The following is a 17,944-nucleotide window of genomic DNA, read 5'->3' on the forward strand; positions in this document are numbered from 1 at the left end:
TAAATTATTTTCTCAACATAGAAATGAAGGAAAACATCACAAATTAAATTTAAACTTAATTGATAAGGAGCAAATTTAACACTTAGAAGATTAAGATTCTTAATGCAAAAGAGCTCATAAAAATGAATTAGAAAAATCTAAACAGAAATTTGGTGAAGTACATGAGCAGATAAGTTGCACACCCCAAAGAAACCCATATGGCTAATAAGTACATTCTAAGATGTTGCAGGTGAGGGGAGGGTGTGGGGCCGGCTCTCAGCTCTCCTCTCAAGACCTCCTGTGGCTGGCTCTGTTGCTTGCCTGGCTGCAGGCAGGAGCGGGGCTTGAGAATTGTTCCACTTCACATAGTACTAAGTTTGATCAGTGGATTTAGGTTTTGTCAGCCCTGTCTCCTCATTTAAAATCTTTCCATTAATCTTTCACGTAATTGTTGTGGTTTTCCATTTTTCACCTACTCATCACCATTGATGATTGTTGCCTAGATCAGATGTTTCATCTGGGGTTTAAAAACAGTGATTTTTGCAGTTTAGTTATTCTGCGTTTATTAGCTGGACTATCAAGAACTTTAATCGACTTTTTAGTTTTCATGAAATACACTGTATAGAAAAGGCAGGAAAAGTGCTCAATTCCCCCCCTTATTTATCAATTTTCAGAGTAATGAGTTGGTATCCTAGCAATCTACAGAAGACACCAATAAGGTGTTTTAACCCCCTTCGCTTTCTTTGTGTATCACTTTGAATATGTGAATTTTTTAAAAAAGATATCTGATGTTTTTCAAAGACATTTTCTATAAAATTTTATTTTCTATCTGTAGGTAATTGGAAATACAAATGATTCTTGTACGTTGATTTTTTTTTTAAAGAAATCTGGTGACCTTGCTAAATTCTTGTTAATTCTATTTGTAGATTACTCATCTGCAAGCAGTCTTTTATTCTGCCTTTCAAGTCTTTATATCTTACACTTCTTTTTCTTTTTTTATTGTAGTAGTATAAGACTGCAATACTATTTGAATAGAAATGAAGATAATACAACCCTTCTCTTGATCTCTACTGATTAGAATATGGTTTGCCATAGGTTATTTTTCAGATTAAGGACATTTCCTCATATTCCTATACATTTTATGATGCATTCATGTTTAATTTTATGGAATACTTTTCTGTATCTGTTCCCATGGTCATATAACTTTTCTAACTTTAACCTGTTAATGTGAATTGTATTAATTGATTTTCTAATGTTAAACCAATCTTCATTCCTGGAATCGACTCTTCTTTATCATGATGTATTATTATTCTCTTTGTGGCTGTGAATTTAATATACTAATATTATCAGATTTTTGTGTTTATGTTCACGAGTGAGGCTGGCTTTATAATTTTCATTTCTAATACTGTTTTCTTGGTTTTGGTATCAATGTTTTGTGACTCATGAGGAAGTTTCTTTCTGTTCTCTGGAGGAGTTTGTGTAAGAGTGGGATACCTTTTCTCCTGATTATTGATAGAACTCACTAATGAAACCATCTGAACTTGGAACTTTCTTTGTGCAAAAAGTTCCCACATGGTTTAATTTTTAGTTCTTTGAAAAATAAAGGTACAAATAGCATCTTTTTGTGATGATAAAGGTAGTAGTTATATGAAAAATTTAGTCACTGATTAATACTTTTTAAAGAACAGCTTGAGTTTATCTGTTTTGTATCCATTTTTTGAGTTACATGCTACATACTTTTTGCCTGTAAACAATTATTTAGCTTATCGAATATAATCACTTTTAAAAAATAGACTGTGTACTATATTACTGTAATACAGTTGTTTAGGTGTGTGTTTTAAGCTTTCAAGTTTGGAAGATTTCTGAATAATGAATCTGTAAGGAATCTTTGAAGGACTTTGAGCTAGGTTTGACTTTTGGCTCTTCCAGTTACTGTCTTGGGTATGCTCTTACTTTCTGGGCCTCCATTCTTCATTTGTAAACTGAGAAGTGCTTTATAAACTATATAAACGGAAGCTTTCAAAGTTAGGGAATGTAGATAAAATATTCATTGAAAGTTAGAGAGTTATTAGGAACTTTTGAGATCTATTTGTGTCCCTCTAGTTTGTAGGAAATAGAAGCCACAGAAGTCAGAGAAATGCCCAAGGTTATGTATAAGTAGCTAGGCAGAGCTGACTGTACAGCCCAGGCTTTCTGTTTCTCAAATCTTTGGGCTTTTCCTATTTTGCCTTCCTTCAAATGAAATACAAGGTAATTGAGAGAAACTTTGACTACTTCAGGTACGTATTTGAGTGTATCATTCCCAAGAATTTAGTAGAAAAGTACATGTGACATTAGAGGGAAAAAGGAATTTTAAGACTCTAGTTTCTTAAGTTACCAGTAATTAAAACTGCCGTCAAAGTAGTTATTGAATTTTTTTCCTCCAGGATCTAGACAAAGAGAGTCTTGTTATACTTTTCAGGGATTAAAATTCATCTAATACTGTGAGAAGTATGGTCTTGTGTGGTTGCTGCATAACTTTGTAGTGGAAATTCAGTTGAAAATTTACTTTGAAAACCACTACTCCAGTGTAATTTTAGTAAAATCTTAATTTATAATTGGCGGCATGAAAACTTTCAAACTAATTCTGTTTGTTAAAGATAGTTCCTTGAAATCCAGTTTTTCTACTTTCATTCCTTTTTCTCTCTAAATATACTCTGAAAAATTAGTGTTTTCTTCAAATTCTTAAAGTTGATACCACTAATGGAAAAATTTATTTGAGCTTTGAAGGTTCTGTATATTGCACAGTATTTGTGGTTTTCTTATCCTTCAGAAGGGATTTCTTTCCTCTCTCTCACTGCTGCAGTATATTGATGCCAAGAGCAGGACAAGGATATCCCAGACTGTACCCCCTCCTTCCCTCCACCAGTCTCCTTTCCCCTGATCCTTCCATAAGGCACAGCACATATTGCAATTGTTAATCGTTATTCTCATTTCTGTTGTCTGATCTCATTTAAGAATTTCCTCTTTTTTCCCCATCCTGTCATAGGAAGTTTTCTGGCAGTGAAATGATGAGATACCTAGGGACACATCGAAAGGAGGACCCTAGCTTTGTCAGGCAGTTTTAAAATCCCAAGCATTTGTATGTGTATAGCTTTGTAGAAAATGTGTGTAGCATATTTTTAAAAAGTTTTAAAAATTTTTACTTAGGTCATTTGGTCACACACATTTTTTTAGAGGTAACGTCAAATACTAGATTTGTCAGTATTCTGAATAAAATTTTTAGGATCTAAGGCTGTGTTCTGTTTAAATATTAATTTCTGTGAGGTTCAATAATCATTTATACAAAATTAATTATAATTTTATTGACTTAAAGTCAAAGGACAGATTTAATGTTAGTTTAGCTGTTGTATAGGCTTGTGACATTTTTCCTCTGAAAATCAGAACATTTTCTTTAAAAAAAATTTATTAAATGTATTCTCATCACAAAGATGTATAACTTGTTTTGTTTTTTTTTTTTTAAAGATGACCGGTAAGGGGATCTTAACCCTTGACTTGGTGTTGTCAGCACCACGCTCAGCCAGTGAGCGAACCGGCCATCCCTATATGGGATCCGAACCCGGGGCCCTGGTGTTATCAGCACCGCACTCTCCCGAGTGAGCCACAGGCCGGCCCAAAGATGTATAACTTGTGCCTACCATAGGAAAGAGTTAGTCCTTTACATGATAAATGTTCCTTTTTGGGTTTTATGGATGTTATTAGCTACATTACAGTTCTACAGGTTTTCTAGAATGATTTATTATTCTTTATATTTTTTTCATTTTTATTCATAGGAAACCATGAGAGCGAATATTTTGTGCTACCTTTGCAGCTGAGGAAGCTAAGATCCAAAGATACTAAGAGGTTTGCTGAAGATTACATCATTAGTAAATAGTGGAATTGAGATTTGAGCTTAGGTCTCTCTAGAGTTGGTGGTCTTGTGAAATTCTCTTTATCCCTTTGAGAGACCAGTTATTTAGTGGAGGATGTGCGTTGATAGGTAAATAGTTACTTGCAACTATAATAGTTATGCATAAAATGCTATTAAGAGTGGAGAATAGGAAACATCTAACTGTTAAGAAGATCAGGATGGCTTAATAGAGGAGATGAGTCATTGGTGAAATGATTCTTCAGGGATCAGAATGTGCCTTGTATTTCACGCTGTGGAGATTGGGCTTTATCCTGTGGGGACCTGGGAGGTACTGAAGGATTTCAACAGAAGGGGTGATGTGACCAGATTCATATACTGAAGAGATATGGTAGCCATAAAGGGGGAATACATTGGTAGTGTGCTGGTGCTAGAGATATGGAGACCATTACAGGAAGGCAGTGGGAAAAGTGATAAGGTAGTCTCTTAGGGGAGTGGTGGAAAGACAGGAAGGAACTGGAGTTGAGCTTTTAATAATTAGAGAAGATACAGATGTTGTTCTCACTTAATTTCCTCCCCATCAGAACTAGCGAGAGCTTTTTAGAAGATTGACCCAGTCTTTTGATCATCTTCAGATTGCTGATCTGTAAAGAACTTTGCTCTTAACTGTTAAGAGTATATCTGCTTTTAGGATAAAAATCACCTCTTTTAGTGACAAAGCTGTTTCTTTAGATGAAAGCTAAATATATGCCTGGATTATGGTAATAATGGAAATAAGACTTTTCAGTATAGGACCTACACAGTAACTGCAGTTCAGGAAGCAAAACTAATATTACCTGAAACTATCAGTATTGTTTTATGAATGACTTCTTTCATCTCATTCTAGATCATTTGAAATTGTTTCTTAGAAATTTCTGATTTAGTTCTGCAGGCAGGAAAAATGCAGTAATTGTCAGTGTTTTTGACAACATGTCCTCCCAGGCCAGTTTCTACCTAGTTTATGCCACCCTGCATCTTGCAGTGTTCCAGTTTGTCATGTGGTAGATGGAGTTTTCTTGAATTGTCTGTAAAAACAGTCCTCCTGTTGTTAGTGGGGCCAAAATAAATTTTTTTAAATGATAGTACAACTTTAGTTTTAGTATCTAATCAACAATTTGGTTTATATACCTAGGTATGTCTTTCTCTAAAATTACAAAATGCAAAAGAAGATGGTAGTTTTATGTTTGATGAGGAATAAGGTCTTTTTCTGCTTGCCGACATCTGTATATTAGGGAGGCTGCATACTACAGTGGAACTAGTAAGAGTTCTAGAAATTAGTAAAATTTACCTTGTAAATATTTTTTCTTTCTCACCTTTTTAGCACAACCTTAGTTTAGATTCTCATTGCTTGGGATAATAAAACATGTTTCCCTGCCCCTAGTCTATTGTCCTTAAATCTACATTCTGTGCAGAACACAAATCTGACACTGTCCCAGCTGTGTCTCTCTGAGTCTGTTATTGCTAATGAGTTCTGTTAAATGCTTGGAGTTGTGGCACTACCAGAGATGCTCCTTGAACATTTGATTTCCATGAAGTCTCACTAGCTTCACAGTTTTATGTACACATGCGTACACATAAATGTGCTTGGGTTTTGTAAGATGTTTTGGTGAACTAATTCTTCTTCCTATTTGTTTCAAGTATTATTTCACTAATTATTTCTTAATAGTATTTACTGGAATAACCTGATATAGGTAGATGTTAATTGAAACGTGGTATAAAATTATAAAAAGATAGAAAATAGGATAGTAAATAAGAAACATAGTAAATAAGAAAGTTGTACAGATCTCTGACAAGTATCTTCATAATACTAAAGGCCAAACTCAGCTGAGGCTTGTAAAGAGTGCTAAGAATAATAAAAGGCGTTTTCAAATGTTATGTTTGCGGAAAAAACAAGGAAGGCAGCAAGTTATTTTTGTTACTCTAATGATAATAGATGACAAAAAGAATGTCAAACTCTGCACACCTATTTGATTCTCTGTTTTTAGGAAAATAATTGTTTAATTGAAAATGGTAGATCCACGTTATATTGAGAGAATTGGTGGAGAAAGGAATCTCAGTGGCCAGGATTTTTTTCACCCTGAGGTCTAAAAACTTCAATAATCCTGTTTTCATGATCTCTGAGCAATCTTGGAGACTAGGAATGATATATGAAGACTGACAGATTTTTTAAAACATTTTTTTGAAGTATAATTGACATACAACAAATGGTTCATATTTAAAGTGTATAATTTGATAGATGTTAATATATGTATATGCCCATGAAACCATCACCACAGTCAAGATAATGAACATAACCATCATCCCCAAAAGTTTCCTCATGCCTTTTGTAAGAAGAGACTGAGAAGCAGTCAGTGAGGAGAAGAGCACTATATTGTGTTGTCCTAAAACTAAATGAAGATGTAAATGATCAGTTGTGGCAAGTGCTTACTGGGAGGCAGAGTGACATGAGAAATAATAATATAGAGGTTACTGGTGATTTTGATCAGGGCAATTTAGGTGGAGTGCTGATAGCTGAAGTCTTATTGGAGTGGATTTTAAGAGAGAAAGGGAGGAGAGAAATTGGAAATTGTCAGGAATGTTTTCAAGATTTGCTGCAAAGGGGAGCAAAGAAATGGAGCAGTAGTGAAGTGAGATTGAGAGTGTTTTGCCTTTTATTTTCTTTTTAAAGGATGGGAGAAAAAACAGCCTGTTTATATATGCTAATGGCAATGATCCATTGAGAGCAAAATGTTAAATATGAATTCCTGGAGTGATGCTCTTGAGGGGCTAGTTGGGATGGGATTTAGTTCACACATGTAGAGATTGGCATTATATAGAAACTTGGCTAATTTATCTGTGGAAATAGTCTTTTGGAATTTGCTTTCATAATATTCTTTTTGAATATTTTTAAAACTAGGAGATCCTTTTCTTTTAACAGGTTGTGGGATAAAGGGAAATTTAAAGTTCTTTGGATTTGGTCAGACTTTGGTTGAATTTCAACAAAACACTAACTACCTGTTTGACCGTGGGCAAATCCCTTTACCTATGAGAACCTTGATTTATTCATCATCATCATCATCATCAGAAGTATGATACTAACATGTCAGGGTTGTTGGGAGCATTTGAATTCGATAATCAAGTAAAGCACACACTTAGTGCTTTACTTAGTAGTCACACAGTAAGTGCTCTATTCCCTCTTTATCTTCTTTCTTTGTATTTTAGGATATCTTTGGTTTTAGAATCAGCCAAAAGATATTTAGTGTTAAGTCTAATCTTTTAAAAATGATATTTTTCATAATTGTTAAGGTAACAGTGCTGTAATAGAAAAACTAGACTTAGATTTCAGGAGACTTAGCCTTGAATTCCTACTGTGCCATTTATTAGGTATTTGCTATGGGCATCTTACCTCTCTGGATGATAGCAATAGGTATCTATTTAGTGCTGTTTGTTGAGTACCAAATACGTACCACACACTGCTAGGAACGTATATTTATAGAATTAAATGATATATCTCATTTAATTCTAACAGCAGCCTTGCAAGGTTGCTATTACTCTCATTCTACAAATGAGGAAATTAAGATAAAGAGGTTAAATAACTTTCCTGAAGTTATACAGTAAGTGGCAGGGTGAGAATGAATTGAAAGTTCCTTTTTTTCCTCTATAGAGTGTTCAACACTTCTCATCTGTAAAATTCTGGTACTAATTTTATTTTACATCATAATTGTTAAGTTCTTGCACTGAGAGAGAAGTATAACAAGGTATTCCTCTTGGATCAGTGTCTGTCAGTAAGTGTTATATCCCTAGTGTTGATATAAGTAGGATAATATTAATGATCTTTGTTCACCATAGCTTGTGTTTTGCTTGTAGTTTTTTTTTCTTTTATTGTGGTAAAATACATATAACATAGAATTGACCATTTTAACCATTAAGTGTAGAATTCACAATGTGTAGTTGTAGCTTTGAATTATATTCTACCCTGTAAAACAATACAAAATAAATAAAAATAAACAACGCTTTTTCACTACTCAGTGCACATAACATTGTTAATCAGAATGTTAGTGGCATGAGATATGGTATTGAAAGAACTGGTGTGTCTTGGAATCCTGATTCTCAATTATTTTGGTCACGTTGCTTTTAACTGTATATGTCAAAGAGATTTTCTGATGTTTGGAGAGCAGTTGGGAATTGCTTCTGTGATTCTGTTTGTGTGTCTGTGCCCAACTCCTCTTTTGTTTAAAACATTTTTCATTAAATTTTTTGTAGTATCCTGGGAAACTAGGATTCAGTAAATAAGTGTATGTGTGCACCTGTTTACTTTCTTTTTTTGCACTTAGTGAACAATATTTTCCCACATATGACAGATGCTAGAATGTTCTAGACAGATACGTTACTGCTTTCTAGGAGCTTATAGTATAAAATAGAATGGAAAAAGTTAAGTAGCTGTCAATAAATATAGAGATAAATATAGTGTATGACGACTCCTGCTAGTTTGTTTGTATACACTGATGGAACATATTGGTTAATGATATAAGTATAGATATTTTTGGATAGAGGATTGTGTTGGTAAATGAATTGCATATTAAGATGTTTCGAGGTAGAGGCATTACCTTCTGGCTCCGAGAAAGTTAGAGAAGCTCTGAGAAAGTTAGCAGGAATTTAAGTTGTTTGGTGGTGGTGGAGGAGGGAGAAGGTGGGGGAATCGGTGGGAGTGAAATGATCAGAAGTTGGTAAATTTAAAAATGTCCTTGGAAAGTAGGAAGTGATCAAAGGAAGTGTGTTTGTATAAGACATTATATTTAAAACATTTGAAAGGTATGGGCAATTTTTTATGGTAATTTTTAGCTAATGATCAGGGGAAACGTCTTTCTCTTTGCAGGGTTCAGGTAAATTAATAGTTAATTTTTATTCAAAGTTAGAGCTTACAGAGATTCAGAGCTCCAGGAGGCAGTCATCAGTCAGAATGGGTTTTCAGCAAAGGCCGTTTAATTTCTGTTCAGAATATACTGAAGCCATAATTAAGTACATCTGCAGTGGTTTCTCAGCTTTCTATTGGTGATTATTTTCTTTTAATTGTTTTCCTTTAATTGTTGAACTTTTCAAAAGTCCAGGTAGATATTAGAGATTCTAGAGTCCTCTGCCTACATTTTTATAGCATCTTGGAATAGCATTGTGTGTACTTATCCAGTTACAACTTCCCTTTCTCTTTTGTGGTTTGGCATGTAATATGTTCTCAAATATTAGCATATTTTGAATACCTCGTATGTACCAGGTAATATAATATGTAATATGTTTTCTCTAAAAAAGTATGCAGCAGACTTTATTATTTATTACATTTTTGGGGAAATATCCATTAATCCTACAATGTGTAAGGTATTTGTGGTACAGTAGATACTGGGATTCTAAAAGAATACTGGGAATATAATAGAATACTGGCAATATAAGGTAGACTGTGCCCTAGAGAGGATATCAGAAGAGAAAGAAGACATTTATTCACTCTCTTTTTGAATTTGAATCAGGTCTGTGGTATATTGAAAAATGACACCAAAGAATTATCCCTGAAGATTTTAGAGGAAATTTAGAGAAAATATACTCTAAAAATATTCAGATTGAAGTATTTGATTTGGTAAATGCTTGAACTATTAGTAGAAGTAGTAAATACAAGCACTATTTATTTAAAAAATTTCCCTCAGTGGTAGCAATTAAGAAAATCCTAATCATGAGATTCATAAACAGTTGCCAGTATGGTAAGCCAAGTTTTTGGCAGTGTATGATCTTGTTCACTGTTAGTGGGCTATAGTCATTGGTTTGTGATTAAGAGCCATCTGATTCCCCTTTTTAGTTATTTTCTGCGTGAAATTTGCCAACTTAAAAAGTATTATTGGAGGGAAACTAGCTCTAAAGACTGTATTTTCTTTTTTTAGCTTCATTTTTTTCTTAAGCTCTTAGGTTTCTGAACTGTATTTTCTATATACGTCAATTGGGATGACAAAATACAGAATATGGCATATTAATTTTTTTGTGGAGTCATAATGGAATCACATTTCATGCCTTTTGTAGCTCTGTGTTGTTTGGTCTGGCTCAGCCAAAATAGAAGAGAAATGTACCTTTGTTTTACATGGATGAATATTAGACCTGAAATGTCAGTTATATTTGTTGCCTTTCTTTCATTAGATTCAGTTGTCACTTCAGTATGACCTTTTCTTTGAATCCTCACTGCCATTTCTATAGTTATATTCTGTTATTTCCTGCCTGGACTGTTATGATAGGCATTCTTTGTTAGCAAACATACATCTCTAGATTAAAATAAAACTGACACATCTTACCAAAGGAGATATACAGATGGCAAGCAAGGATTTGAAAATATGCTATACATCATATGTCATTAGGGAAATGCAAATTAATACATATAGATACACTATACATCTATTAGAATGGCCCAAATCCATAACACTGACAACATCAAATGCTGGCAAGGATGTAGAGCAACAGGAACTCTCGTTCATTGCTGGTGGGAAAGCAAAATGGTACAACCACTTTGGAAGACAGTTTGTCAATTTCTTATAAAACTAAACATATTCTTACTGTAACATTCAGCAATTGTACTCTGTATTAGTCCCTTTCTGTCGCTTATAACAGAATACCTGAAATTGGGAAATTTATAAGGAAAATGAAATTCATTTCTTAAAGTTTTGGGGACTGGGAAGTTCAAAGGCCCAGGGGGCACATCTGGTGAGGGCCGCCTTCTGGGTGGGGACTCTCTACAGGGCCCCGTGGTGCTGCAGGGTATCATATGGTGAGAGAATGGAGAAACGTCTCTTGTGTGCTCCTTATAAAGCTACCAGTCCACACCCATGATAACTCATTACTCCATTAATGGATTAATCTGTTTACTAGGGCACAATTCTCATGATCCAGTAACCTCTTAAAGGCTTCACCTTTCAAATATCATAATCAGATTTTCCACACTCCTTGGTATTTATCCAAAGGAGTTAGAAAATTATGTCCACACAAAACTCTGCATGTGAATGTTTATAGCAGCTTTATTTATAATTGCCAAAACTTGGAGGCAACCAAGATGCCCTTCAGTAGGTGAATGGATAAATAAACTGTGGTACATCCAGACAATGAAATATTATTCAGTGCTAAAGAGAAATGAGCCATCAAGCCATGAAAAGACATGGAGGAAACTTAAATGCACAATACTAAGTAAAAGAAGCAATTCTGAAAAGGCTATATTCTGTATGATTATAACTATATGACATTCTAGAGAAGGCATAACTATGGACACAGTAAAAAAGATAAGGAGTTGCCAATGGTTAGTGGGGAGTGAGGAATGAATAGGCGGAGCACAGAGGATTTTGGGGACAGTGAAACTACTTTGTATATTATAATGGTGGATACATGTCACTATAAATTTGTCCAAACCCTAAAATGTACAACACTAAGAGTTAACCTTAATGTAAACTATGGACTCTGGGTGATAATGGTGTGTCTGTGTTCATCAGTTGTAACAAATAAACTACTCTGGTGGGGATGTTGATAATGGGGAGGCTGTGCATGTTTTGGGGGCAGGGAGTATATGGGAAATCTCTGTCTTCCACCTAATCTTACAAAATATAAATCGTAATTTAAAATTTTTTTACGTTACATTTTTCATCCTGTCACAGTCCTACTTAAAAATCGTCAGTGGTGTCTTAGATTCCCATTACTGATCATTGTGCTTCATTGATTGACAGCTCCATGCTATCTTTACAGATTCACATTGTGTTGCTACTCCACCCATCACTTGCTGGTGTTTTCTTCTTCCCATTGAGGAGTAATGTTGGCATAGCAGAGGACAATTCTTTGTTGTGTAGGACTGGCCTATGCATTGTAGTTACTTAATATCCTTGCAACGCCCCCCCCCCCCATCCACTGAATGTCAGTAGCAGTGAGGAGGAGGAAGAAAAGAGGAGGCTTAGCACTTTCAACTGAGAACCAGTCTGCTAGCCAAAGTGTACTATTTGTGCATTCCAGAGCTCATGTTATTTCCTATTTGAGTTTGTTCTTGTTTTCCCTTTTTCTAACAACACTTACTAAAATCCAATTTTTCTTTCACAAGACCACTGAAAATACAGTTACTTACATGTAAAAGTCAGGCAAATTATTTATTAGTTGTAATGTACAGTAATAATATATGTATATCATAATATTTACAATAGAACAATAATATAACAATAGTAATAATATATTGTAATAATACATAGTAATAATATTTAAAAATCAATGAAACAGGCTTAGTCCTTGTGTTAGTCTATTTCTGTTGCTGATAACAGAATACTTGACAATGGTAATTTATAAAGAAATGAAATTTATTTCTTACAGTTTTGGAGAATGGAAATTCCATGGTCCAGGGAACACATCTGGTGAGGGCCTTCTTCTTGCTGGGAACTCTACACAGAGTTCCACGGTGGCCAGGTTATCACATGGCAAGAAATGGCAAGAGCAAGAGAGCTAACCTTCTCACTCAGTCTCCTTATAAAGCTGTCAGAACCATGCCCATTCTAACCCATAACTTCATGAATGGATTAATCCCTTCACAAGGACACAGTCATCACGATCCAGTCACTCCTCAGAGGCCTAAAAGGTCTTTCAGATACCATAATAGGATTTCCCACCCTCTTAACACTGTTAAAATGGAGATCAAATTTGCAGTACTTGGACTTTTTGGAGACACATTTGACCCGTAGCATTCCTTGACCTTATGGAGTTTTATTTTCACTATTAGAGTCTTAAGAAAGACTGTCTTAAATATTTTAAAGTTCCCCTTGACTGTTTTTGCATAGTATGGTATACATTTTGTTCAGTAATTATTTAAATAATTATATTCGACAATGAGTAGACTTCAGGTTCTTAGGGGAGCATTGAATAGTTTTAATCAGAGGAGTGATGTTATTAGATTTCTACCAACTACTTAGATTTAACTTCAGTGCTATAAAGAGGAGAGTTTTATTGTCAGTTTCTGCATCTTAGTGTTCTAATAAGCCAAGTGATTTCTTGAAAGGCTTTTCTCTTCCAAACACTTACATTGAAAATGAAATTAGGTAAGTAATTCAGTAAACGAATTATTTTTTGAGCACTTATTATATGTCAGACACTTTCAAGGATTGGGGAAAGAGACATGATCAAAGCAAAGCCTGTTATATAATGGTTGCATTATAGTGGGGAGTTAGATAGTAAGCAAATAAAGTGATAAAGTGCTGCGAAGAAAAATAAAGCAAATGCAAAGAGTAAAGGGGAAGGCTATTTCAGATAGGGAAATAAGTTGGCTTCTGAGGAGGAACATTTGAGTTGGAATGAAAGAGTTGACTAGCCATGGATATATTTGGGAGAAAGAGCTTTGCAGGCAGAGGAAACTGTAAATAGGGGCTTTCTGAGTAATTTATTAATATTCTCTCTTTTACTGTCACTTTCAAATAATCTATAGAACCCTCCCTAATCTGGCCCTTACTGATATTGTCTTTTAATTATCTAATTAAATGTGAAGAATGCCTAATTTTAGGCAAAGTAAGATGTATATTTATATTTATACATTTATATGTGGTATAATGGATACTCCATAATTGATAGTTATTATCATTATTTTGTTGGTATAATAACTGTTAGCTATGTTCTTGCCTATACATGTCTTCCTAGAGAACACTTGTTCATCTCTCAAGAATCAGTGTAAATGTCATTTCCTCCTTGAAGCTTTTCTTGCTGTGCATGTAGACATGACTACTTCCTTAGTTTTGCCGCCATTATACATTTATTAGATATGTCTGTTATTGCATCTGCCATATTTAGCTTCATTTGTTTTTACCTTTTGTATACCTGGCTTCTAATGTAGAGTCTGGTATTTATATATTTGCTAGATAAATGACTTGTGTCTGGGAGTTAATTTATTTGGCTTCTAATATTTATATATACTCAAAGCATTCAACAAATGTGTCAGTCATTGTAGTATATATTGAGAATAAAAAATTAATACAATCCATACTCACAATCAAGTTTAGGGTAATGTTATGATACACTATAACATACTTAGTATGGTGGTGTGTTCAAGGGGAATGTGAATTGAAGTGGAGGTACATTATCAAAAGGAAAAGTAAGGTAGGAAGTACAGTTATGTATTCTAGACTGTGAATATCATTCAGAAGTGTCTAGTGATCCTTTTCTATGGGATCACTTCTTGGCACTCTCAGCTCCTCAGCCAGGTCCTGGCAATATCTATGATAGCTATACTTTATTACTCTCTGACACTGGTGACACTGACCTATTTATGTTCATTATATTGACACTTGAGCATGGATTTGTAGTCTTGAAGACTTAGTTAGAATCTTAACTGTGGTTTTTAAGGGTGTGATCTTAAGCAAGTTATTCAAAATTCTCATTTCCTCATCTGAAAAAGGGAGATAAGACACAGGGATGTAGGGACTAAATAATGTACAGTAGTTTCCCCTTATTTGTGGGTGATACTTTCTAAGACCCCCAGTGGATACCTGAAATTGTAGATATTACTGAACCCTATATAAACTATGTTTTTTTCCTATACATAACTATACTGTGTGGATACACTGGACAAAGTGATGATTCACATCCTGGGTGGGATGGAGCAGGATGGCACAATATTTCATCATATTATCCAGAGTAGTGTGCAATTTAAAAATTTTGAATTTTCTGGATTTTTTCATTTAATATTTTTGGATTATAGTTGACCATGGGTAACAAAGTGCAAGTAACTGAAACTACAAGTAAGTGAAACTATGGAGGGCAAAACTGAATAAGGGGGCTACTGTAGTAAAATAGCACGTAGTAGATGTTTCTTGTTAGGTGAAATCATTTTAATTTTTTTATTTCTGCAGAAAGACTGAGTGTTTGCTTGGCTTTGAGTGCAGGAAAACAAGGTAGAATTTAATAATGGTGTTGATTGCTGACTTTGGCTGAGTCTCATTCTGTTGAAGTTGATTCCTTGTTCCTCAGTGCAAAGTGCTGCTGTCAGTCCAGAGAAAGTAAAAGAATTCTCACATATCATACCATGTTGCGTTTAATACAATATGAGGCACTGAAAGGAGGAAATTTGTTTTACTTGTTGCGCTGTGTGCCCAGCACCAAGCACAGGGCCTGGCACATTACAGGCATTCTTTATCCTGTTTAAATGAATAGGTGTGGGAGGGGAGGGTATGGGAACTATCTGTATTTTCTGCTTAATTTCTCTGTAAAACTAAAACTTCTATAAAAAATTAAAGAAATGAATGAATTCTGTTTAGATGAGAAACATGTTTTAGGTATGGAGTACTTATGTGAGCTGGTACATTTTGGGTAGTGAAAGTAGGTGTCTATGAAATATTGATAAAGGAGAACAATTTTGGTATTTTAGCAGTTGTCGTTGAAACCATTATACCAGATTCATTACAGGCATAGAACTTTTATAACAGGTTGTATATTTTAAAAGAATTTTAGCCTACCTAATTTGAGTGAGAATGATCACTTGTGCTGAATTAACCTAGAAGGAAAACAACTGAGAAAGACATGAAAAAAGGTGTTAAAACTGATTATAGCATTCAGAACTCATGACTATTTTAAGTTACATTTCTAGGCCTTGAGTCATTGTACCTTAAAGGAAGTAAAATTTCATGAGGAGAAATAGGTCACTCTTGTTATATCTTTAACTTGTCTGTCCTTGCTGCTGCAACTTGGCAAAACGCTAAGCCTAGAGCAGTCTTCATCTACCTTCTGCATTCCTTGGAGGCACAGACTGTTGAGTACTGCCAGGATTACTGTAGCAAATTCTCACAGCTGTGCCTCTCTCAGTCTTGCTTTCATCCTATCTTCCACTGTCACCAGAGTGAACTTTCTATGATGGAACTGATTGTGTTAGTCCCCTCCTTGAAAACCCTTAATGGCTTCTCATAGTTTTCAGGATAGAAAGAAGCCCACATTCCTTAGTATGGAAAACAGAGCTTTTAGAGATCTGGCCTCTTAACAATCTCTTTTTTTCCTTAATTCTTACCATTATTAACATTCCTATAATTTTTAACTATCTTGTTCTGTCCATATCCTCCACTAGAATGTAAGTTTTATGAAGATTTTTGTCTCTTTTGTTCACTGTGGTATTTCCAGTACGTGGCACATGGTAGGTATTCAGTAGACAATAGTTGAATGGATGGAATGGAGTTCAGAGAAGGAAGTGGTAACTAGGAGATAGTATTTCTGAAAGACTTCACAGAGAAGTTACATCGTGATGTAGACCTTGAGAGACGGTATTTTATTAAATGAGTTAGTAAGTGTTTGTGAAATACATTCATTTAAGTAAATAATTACCAATTTTATGTTTATATAAAATTTTTTTAGATCATATTTGCTCCTGATTTTCTCTTAAAGCCTTTCAAATTTTGTACAGCCCTTACTGTTGACTCCTCTAAGACATTAACAGCAAAGCCTGTTTTCTTATATACCAGTTGCAATAAACACATTCACCTTATATGTTTATTAGTGAAATAAAATGTGTGTATAGGTCTGTTGGAGGCACATTACACATTATATGCTGATCTTTTTTATACTATATATTGTTTTGATATCTGAGATCTTGTCTTGTACTTTGCATCCATCAGAATAATTGTAAATGAATTTGAACTCATAGGCATATCAGGGTTCTGATTGTTTTTCAAAATAAGGGATTATAATTGACAATTATGCCTATAATTTCTTAGATTTTAGCAAGACTTGATCAGTGTTTTCAATATTTGTATGTAAACATATGTGTCACAGATAACATACAATAACATTTCCCCCTTTTATAGAGCTTTCTTCTCCCTTTTCTTCCCTTCCAAGACTACAGGAATTAAAATTAGATTTTGAATTTAAAACTATTAAAAATGTTAAATTGCTGCATTAGTTTCTGTTGCTTATAACAGAAATACCTGAAACTGGGTAATTTGTAAAGAAACGATATATTTTCTTACCGTTTTGGAGGCTGGAGAGTCCAAAGTTCAGGGAACACATCTGGTGAGGGCTTTGTTGGTGGGTTGTGACTCTCCACAGCGATGCAGGGTATCACATGGCAAAATGGCTGACCAAGAGAGAGGGAGCTTCTTTTAAAGCCATCATAACCATGCCTATGATCACCATTAACCATAAGTGCATTAATCCATTCACTAGAGCATAGTCCTCACAATCTAATCACCTCTTCAAGGCCGCATTTTTCAATTACCATAATGGGATTTCCCACCCTCTTTACAATGTCACAGTGAGTATTAAGTTTCTAATACATGAAATTTTGGGGGATACTATTCAGTTCATAGCAATTGCCAAAATATTTTTTGGCTGTAACTAGAACATGTAGGTAATATTGGTTTGAGATTTTTTTTTTAGAAAATTATTTGTGGGTTTCAGGTGCTGGCTTCTATTTTGTCATCTTTTTTCCTAAGCACAGAAGTAGGTATTTAGAGGCTATTATAGCTGCAAAAGACCTTAGTAAGCATCTGGCCTACTTGTTTTATTTTAGAGAAGAAGTAACTAAGACACAAGGACAAGTGATTTGCCTACAGTTAACTGATGACAGTTAATTTATAACAGGGCCAGAATGATATACTAGATTCTTAAGCATTGATGAGGAGATAACCAAACTGTGGCTAACCCCTCTCTTATGCTAACCGCATTAAACTTTAAGGCCATGCTATCTCTAGAAATACATGTAGTTCTGATGACATTTCAAAAGGGTATAATTTTAGTGACCCATTAGAATAGCAGAAGTTAGTTCCTGGAATTTGTCAACCCACCAGTTGGCCACATTGGGTGCGAGTAAATATTTGGTAGTACTTTCCCCTTTTAGCATATAGGTTGTTTACTAGTTAGGTCAATGGTAGGCAATTTTCATGAGGCTGATTTTAAGCCATTGAGCAACCCTATTTGTTCTCTAACTTGTTAGTTTTTGACAACCTGAATATGAGGATTCACACGTATTCCATAGGAAGATGTTTAACCAATAAATTTTTATTAAGGAAAACACAAGAAATAAGATTTTAAAAGTTTTAGCCAGTC

General features: G+C 34.6%; 1 protein-coding gene across 2 annotated transcripts in view; it reads left to right on the plus strand.

Moving 5' to 3' along the window:
• STIM2 (stromal interaction molecule 2) overlaps window positions 1-17,944 on the plus strand; it is a 133,532-nt gene that overhangs the window by 33,960 nt on the left and 81,628 nt on the right. The gene's annotated exons all lie outside the window — the stretch shown is intronic.

This window comes from Cynocephalus volans, chromosome 9 (genome assembly GCF_027409185.1).
Source record: "Cynocephalus volans isolate mCynVol1 chromosome 9, mCynVol1.pri, whole genome shotgun sequence".
NCBI lineage: Eukaryota > Metazoa > Chordata > Mammalia > Dermoptera > Cynocephalidae > Cynocephalus > Cynocephalus volans.